Source organism: Gossypium hirsutum, chromosome A06, assembly GCF_007990345.1.
Source record: "Gossypium hirsutum isolate 1008001.06 chromosome A06, Gossypium_hirsutum_v2.1, whole genome shotgun sequence".
NCBI lineage: Eukaryota > Viridiplantae > Streptophyta > Magnoliopsida > Malvales > Malvaceae > Gossypium > Gossypium hirsutum.
In genome coordinates this window covers 117,358,719-117,367,541 of record NC_053429.1, presented here as the reverse complement: position 1 = coordinate 117,367,541, position 8,823 = coordinate 117,358,719, and positions in this window count along the sequence as shown.

Below are 8,823 nucleotides of genomic sequence, written 5' to 3'. Positions count from 1 at the left end.
ATACAAACTTTTCTTTAATCTAATTGAGCAATTTTTTCGGGAACCTCTATATCCTTTAGGGATTTTAAATCCTTCTAGGATTTTCATATAAATTTCACTATCAGGTGTACCATACAAATAGGCTGTAACAATATCCATTAGATGCATGTCAAGTTTTCACGTACTGCCGAACTAATAAGGTATCTAAATGTGATTGCATCCACCATAGGAGAATATGTCTCTTCATAATCAATCCGGGCCTTTGCGAAAATCCTTGTGCTACAAGTCGTGCCTTATATAGTACAAATTCATTTTTCTCATTTCATTTTCGCACTAATATCTATTTATATCCTACCGGCTTTACACTTTTAGAAAGTGAATTTAATTCTGCTTGAATTGTGTCTTTCCATTTTGACCAATATTTTCTATTTCTACATTTCTCAATATATTTAGGCTCAGTATCCTTATTTTCTTTTGCTATTTCAATAGCAACATTATAAGCAAAATTGTTATCAACAACTATATATTTTTGATTCCATCTTTTTCCTGAAGTAACATAACTTATTGAGATTTCTTCGTTATCACCATTTTCAAGTACCTGAACCTCTTCCGAGGTTTTTTGATTAGTTATATCTTTGGCCTCTTATTGGGCACCTGCCTCCACAATATTACCATATTGAATAATTTTTCCTTTCCTTTTACGAGGATTTTTATCTTTGGAACCGATTGACCTTCTACGCTTCAGGCGTGGATTACTTTCTTGTACCTTTAGGTAATAATATAATAGCTCTTCCGAAGCCTTTAATAAGTTTTGAATTACCTAATATTGTATTAACATGGGCATTACTTATAGTCAAATGAGAATTTTTTTTTATCTTTGAGTATTTTATGTAGCATTATCTACGAGACACATGCCTCCATTGATTTTGAGTCCATCGAAATTTTGTAGAATATCCATATTCTTCAAAAAAACAAACAAAATGTAATATGAGAAACATTGCAAATATTTATTGAATATATAAATTATTCTTTATGCAAGAAAATAAAGCATACTTAAAACAACATAGGAATGTCAAAATAACATCAATTTTTCTAATGATTCTCAAAGAAATCTGCCACATCTAGGTGAGTTATATTATTAAGGTCATTAAATTTATCACTCTTGTAGGCATGGCCAATTTTAGTATTATAGTGAATATCTTCATCTATTGCCTTCATTTCATCATTTTGGGATATAAAATTTTTCTCCATATGCTTTCCCTTCTTTTTAATGGATGCTTGATAAAGTTTCACTAAATGCTCAGACATATGATAGGTACATGACCAATGCCCCTTCATAATACATCGGTAGCATATATTCTCAACAATCTTTAAAGGATTATTTTGACCACTTCATTCTTGTCTTTTATTGTTATTCTTTTTCTGCTGGTTAGAAGTATAATTGTTATGACCACCATGATAACGATAACTAGTATGTCCTCGACCACGTCCGCCACTAAGTCCACGAACACGACCTCTATACTTTCTATTTTCATAATTATTGTGTACTGCTACATTCACTTTAGGAAATTATGCAGAACCAGTGGGACAAATTCCATGATTTTTCATCAACAGCTCATTATTTTGTTCAGTCACCAAAAAGTATGAAATCAATTCAAAATACCTTTTAAAACCTTTTTCACGGTATTGCTGCAGAGCACATTAGTAGCATGAAAGGTTAAAAATGTTTTCTCAACAAGTCCTCATCAGTTATGTTTTCTCCACATAATTTTAGCTGAGAACTAATTTGAAAATTTCTAAATTGTCTTCACTTACAGTCTTAAAATCTTGCAATCGTAAGTGCATCCAATTATAACAAGCTTTAGGGAGTATCACCGTTTTTGATGGTCAAATCGTTCTTTCAAAATTTTCCACAATTCAAAAGGGTCTTCCACAGTGAGATATTTCACTTTTAATCATTCATGCAGATGATGACGAATGAAAATCATTGCTTTTGCCTTGTGCTGATTAGATGCTTCTTTATCTGCTAATATAATATGTCCTAGACCTTTAGCATCTAGGTGAATTTCAGCATTTAACACCCATGACAAATAATTCTTGCTTGAGATGTCTAAGGCCGTAAATTCAAGTTTGTCAAGATTTGACATTATAATCACTTGAAAAAAATAGTAAAATAATAAACATTCTTAACCGTAAAATAGTTCGATTATATATACCAAATTTACTAAATAATAATATGTATGTCAAATATTGCCATAGAGAAGAATAGTCATAATAATAACTTAACACAAATTACATTAATTGAAATTTCTTTTAGTAAAAAAATGTATATATAATTATCATTATTAGATTTGAGTTGTAAAAATAAATGTGCAAATGTTACCCAAAGCAAATATTTCATCTAGAAAATAAAATAAAGAATTATGAAAATATGTATATCGTATATAGTTTAACAGGAGTTATACGGGCAATTTATATAAAGTCGAAATGATGTGAACTTCACTATGAACTTGTAGAAACTAATGCTGATAACATGTTGTAAAATAATCAAATAAAAGAACACTTAAAGTAAACAGAGAATTTTCTTGTATCTATTTTTCATTTACAAAAGAGTTCTATTTATAAACCATTGACATTCAATGCAACATAAATAAATGAAGCTTATTTAACTGCTTCATTAACATGTACATTAAGCATATTTAATAATGAATATGGGGTTTAACTCATTACTTTTATAAATATTTAAAGGTTATAGACATTCATTTAATATATTTACAACAAATACCATTTATTATGTTACAAAATTGATGTCAAAAAGTAATTTTTTTTTATAAAATAAATTTTTGGATTTAAAATTATGCTATATTAAATCGGTTTGTAAATCTATGAATTAATCACTTTAAATGTATTATTTAAAAATAAAATAAAAAATAAAATAAACAAATAGATGAAAATAGATCCAATCATGATTTGAAAGAGGTGAATCGATAGGAACCGGAAGCAACAGATATTGATATTTCATTCAACTGAACTTGATGTTTTTGTAGCTTTCTTTGATTTTTTTTATTTTTATTTTTGAAAATAGAAGGCTTAGAAAGGGTAACTTATATAAAATTAAGAAATGTCATCCAACACCAACAGGTGGATGAAATTCGAATAATCCAAATTCAGTTAAAAGACATCATATCCATCCATCAACCAAAGTGCCAAATAGTGTGCCAAATATGACTAATCTATAAGCAAAAGAAAAGCTAGCAACATCAAGTGAGTCACAAACATCTAAGGCCCTTTTAACAAATTCGACCATAAAGAGATAAATCAAGAGTCCGATTATTAAACTTATTAATAACAAAAGCCCAATCAAACTCTAAGACAACTCTGGAAAAAACCCTTTTCAAGGGCCTTTTGAGTAGCACAAGCTAAAGTGAGAGCCTCAGTCGAAGGAGCATAAAAGGCCAGAACAATCAAGTAGGTGAAGCCAGCTAGCATCATTCCCTCATGGTCACAATTCACAAACAATGACACCACAAGCGACAAATCTCATCTCTGCATTCCCTGTCGCGTCAACATTAACTTTGAGTGCATCTTCACAAGGCAAAGTCCATCGTGCCACGTACGGACGACTAGGTACCAATGGAGCATAAAGGAGGTTATGCACTCGAAACTCATGATGGAAGATCGAGCTCTCATCACCACATCTTTCGAGAAAACATCTCGCCCTTAGTCACGTTCCTCGGCTTCCATAATTGCTAGAGAAGCATTAAAAAACTCGTGAAAGCTTCTTTATCCATCTTTTGCATAACCGCCTCGAGCCAATCAATTGAACTCTAAAAAGTTAAACAAAATTAAATCATTATAAATACTACATAATATTAAAGTCTTCCTCAAAAATTGGGCTATCCATAAGAGCATGCAAAAATATATTAAATCTTTTAGTTGATTTGATATGTACCAAAAATAGATAACGACTCACATCTCACCCAAATTGTTGAGTGGGGGACTCCTAATCATGTATATTCATGTCTACATTGTCGAATTTTAATGGAATATAAAACTTGGACTCATATTTTAATGGAATCCTGTGGTTATGATATATAATATTCACGGGTAACGCTAATCTCAATTAAAATTAAGGATTTTAATGGGTGAAAGTCAGAGATTAAAAATTTCTTTAACTACAAATAAGTATAAGGGCTTTTTCAAACATGATGTAATAGTTTAAGGGTTTTTTTTAATCAATAAAATTTATCGGTTTATAAAAACTCTATACTATGTACAATTTTAGTAAAAAAATCTCGAAAGTTTGGGATTGCAAGAAAGAATATCATCATAGAAAGAACAAATAACCTACGAGTGTTTCAGACTTTCAAAAATCAAAATACATAAACGCAAAAAGAGTGAATCCATAGTCATTTAGAGATTGTTGGTTTCTTTACTATTAGTCAAATTGGCAAGATAAATTGTATGTCACACTTTTTGTTTGCTCTAGTTGACTCGAGATCAATATGTTTCAATTCCCATGCGACGAATGTATAATAACATTAGAAGATATATAATGTCACCCATGGACCTTCCAGTTAAGGGTTTAGGGATAAAGGAAACTACTGAATTTAATCTAGTGACAACACTTGTTGACTTCTTGGGTGCTTTCCCCAATAAGAAGGACTATGCCGGAATGCGAATGAATTTTAAATGGTTGAACATGAGTTCACACAAAATGCAGTTAGCAGATAAGTCTCGTTGGCTTGTTAAAACTTATTTGACTAATTGAAGGTGTGTTGATGTTTATTATATCTCTTTTTCACTTAGACACGTGTCAACATTACAATTATTCACTCTATCTAAAATTATGTCTTACCTACCATCCGTCCCTTCTTAAAAGGAGCTAACCACTTGCTTTTCAAGTATGAATACTCTTCAAGTAAAAACACAATTTTAAAGCTACGAGGGGTTGACCACATGTGCAAAAAGCAAACAATTTATAAAATAATTTAAAAGTAATTTTTATTTGCAAGCATATGATGTCAAATTGCAATTTAGTTTTTTTTTATTACAATGTAATACAAAAGTATTTTGAGGATTGAACTCAAAGGATTTCTAAAATTGGTAAATGTTATTATTAAATCAATTGTTTCAAAAAAAGTATTAATCTAATTGAGCCACAAATTAGCAGTGCAATCAGAAATAGAATTAAGATAAAGTAAACTAATTAATAAAAAATTAATCAATTCATCAACTATCGATTAAGCTAATAGCCTATCTCGATCGAGTTATTTACTACCCTTATTTAGGAATACCCTCTCGGTCTCCTCCTACTGAAGAATTACCACCTAAACTATCCTTTTTATCTCACTTAGATGTACATTTACTAAATCATTACATGACAAATATTCCTATCGGTTTCTTTTGTCTAAATATTTTACTAGAGGCATCAATTTTAATATTCTGAGTAGTTTGGCAAAAATGAATAAAATACCCAATTGAATAGAAATCAACATTAAATCAAATAGTCGATTAATCAATTAATCTATACAAGATAATCATATATAAAAGCACATAATTCATTCTCATTATCATACAAACATTTGATGAATGAAATATATAATAAGAATAAGTGGAGAAATCCTTATTGATAAATTTGGATGATTACAAAGCTCTTGAGTATTTTCCAATTGCAAAGTTTAAACATCGAAATAAGAATTCCACACACGAAATATATATAAAAATAAAATAAAAAATAAAAATATTAATATCAAAACCTAATCTACTAAGAAAACTTTTTTGAAAGAAAAGCTCTAAAATCTATTCATCTACTAGCTATCCATCCTTTGCCTAAATGAGAAATAAAATTTCTTTTATATAGGAAATAATTAAGAGATTAAAGTGACCTTCATTTTTTACAATACTTAGGGCTTAAAATTGAAAAATGACCACGAAATGCCTTTAAAATGCAAGCCAGCATGCACTGAAATCATCTTGATGTTGTGACGTTAGTCTCTCCTTGTCACGACATGAGGTTGTGAAGTTACAACTGTAACACTCCTAACCCGACCTAGGAGTTTCGGTTAAGCCGAAGGCATTATATTGATCATTGAAGTGATCTTGTAAAGTCGTTATTTAATTAAGTTGATTTGTATAAAATCGCTCTTTTGATTTTAAGAAAATCATTCATTCATCAAATTGGCTTTACCTTAGTAGTTTACTTATAATATTATTATCGTGAAGGTTTGAAAAATGAGTTAAGGTTTTTAGGAAAAGACTTATAAAAACTTTAAGTATTCTGTAAAGCAGCAGAAAATATTTAAAATAATAATTTTTTAAACTGAAAAGTATGCAAATATCAAAGTAATAATTAAATGTCATGCTTTAGAATAATTAAGCTAAACAAATGCCAAACCTAAGTTATAAAAGCGAGAAAATACTTCATAATTACATGCAAGGGGTTTGCACATGCTAAGGGTTCGCATACAGGCCCGCATCTACAGGGGCTTACAGATATAAGGGGTTCTCCTAGGGGTTATGTAACATCCTATACCCGGTCTGGTCGCCCAAACTAAGCTATAAGGCATTACAACTATAACATTTTAACATCATTTACAAAATAATAAAAAATGGCCAAGTAATTCATTTAAAATCATTTTCCATGAAATTCAATCAACACGAGACCTAATTCAAGTTTACGAAACATTTAAAACAAATTGGAAATAAATCTGGATTAAAATGAAACTTTTTCCAAAAAATTGAGGGAAAATGAAAATAGGGGTCATACGGCCTTACAGCCAGGTTGGAAGTTTTAGAAAATTTCAATCACACGCTTTGATTACTATGTTCTCATAGAAAATTTCATCCTCAAAATTTCTCACCGAATAATAAATCTGTCCCAACTAGGTTGTTCTCGCGCAATTGAACTTGATGATAAAACACTGTAATACCTCCTCCTGAATCTGAATTACCCGTTCTGACTGTCCGTCTGCCTACACCATAGCTTCGTGAATTTCGGATACATACAACTCAACTAGCCTTTCAAGCGAGTAATCTGTTCTGATAGGAATAAAATGAGTCGATTTTATCATTCTGACAATAATAACCCAGATCGAGTTTTTCTTTCTCAGCGTCAAAGGTAATCCAGATACGAAATCCATCGTGACTCGTCTTCATATCCAATCGGAAATAAAAAAAAAGTGGTAATTACCCAAACAGAACTTCATATTCAACTTTAACTTGTTGACATACCAGACATCTCGTTACAAACTTTGAAATTTCATGTTTCATTCTCGACCACTATATTCTATCTCAAGTCATTATACATTTTGTCATTTCCTAGTTTAAATCAAATAAACGTTGTTATGAACCTCATGTAAGATGTTAAGTATAATTTCAAAATTGTTTAGCATAAATATTCGATTTCGAAAATATAGACTATTATCACAATCTATATTGAAATTAGTGGTCTAATCATTATGAATCTGTTCCCGTGTTGCTAACAAAATTCTTTCTTCGTATCTCACAAATTTCTCTAAAGAATTAATGGGTTAACTCTCAACTCTATAATAATTGAACCAGCATGATTCAAGGTCATCTAAGTGAAGCATTGCTGTAAACAATGATTTCCTTCCTGGATTTAGGTTGAATCAATACCGGAGCTTCTATCAATAAAATTTTCAACTGGTCAAAACTCTATTGGCACTTATCTGACCAAACAAATTCAACGTGTCCTTGTAATAGCTTCGTCTTCGATAATATAATTATCGAGAAATTCTTAATAAGTAGTCTGTTATAAAAATTTTCAAATGCTGAGCATGCTCTGAATCAGTTTTGTAATAGATCATTATATCATTAATAAAAACAACAACGAACCTGTCGAGATGTAGTTGAAAAACCCGATTCATCAGATCCATAAATGCTACGAGAGCATTAATCAATATGAAAGGTATAACTAGAAACTCGTAATGTTCGTAATGGATTCTAAATGTTGTCTTCGGCACATCAACATCTTTAACTCACAATTGATAGCATCCAGATCTAAGATCAATCTTTGAAAACATAGTAACACCTCTCAGCTGATCGAATAAATCACTAATACTAGGCAATGAATATTTATTATTTATCGTGACTTTATTCAACTGCCAATAATCTATACCTAATCTCATTGACCTGTCTTTCTTTTTCTCAAACGAAATAGGTGTACCCCAAAGTGATATACTCAGTCGAATAAAACCTCTAACAATTAATTTTTGCAACTGAGCTTTTAATTCTTTTAATTCAGTTGGAGCCATTCTATATGGAGTAATATAAATTAGAGCAATCTTTGATATTAATTCAATAGCAAACTTGACTTTTCACTTTGGTGGTAAACCTGAAAATTCCTCAGGAAAAATATCTGTATTCTCGCAGAATATTAATACCTGATCAAATTTCATTTTTAATACTCTAAAATCCAAGATATAAGCTGAAACGCATTACAACCTTTTTGAATCAATTTCTGTACAGATATTGCTAATATCATATTTGAAACACATTCACATTTAACAGATTCAACAAAATTTACTTCACCATTATGACGTCTCAAATCAATTATTTTCTATTTGCAATTTACTACAGCATTGTGTACAATCAGCCAATTCATCTCTAGAATAACGTTAAAATTCATTAAATGATAGTAACATCAAATCAGCATAAAAGTCGTAGCCTTGAATTTTCAATGGTCACTGTTTGCAAACCAGATGGACTATGACACTTTGGCCTAAAGGGTTTATTACTTTAACTACATATATAGTTGACTCAACCGGTAAAATCTTTTCCATTACTAATGTAGTGCATATATATAAATGAATCAACCCAGGA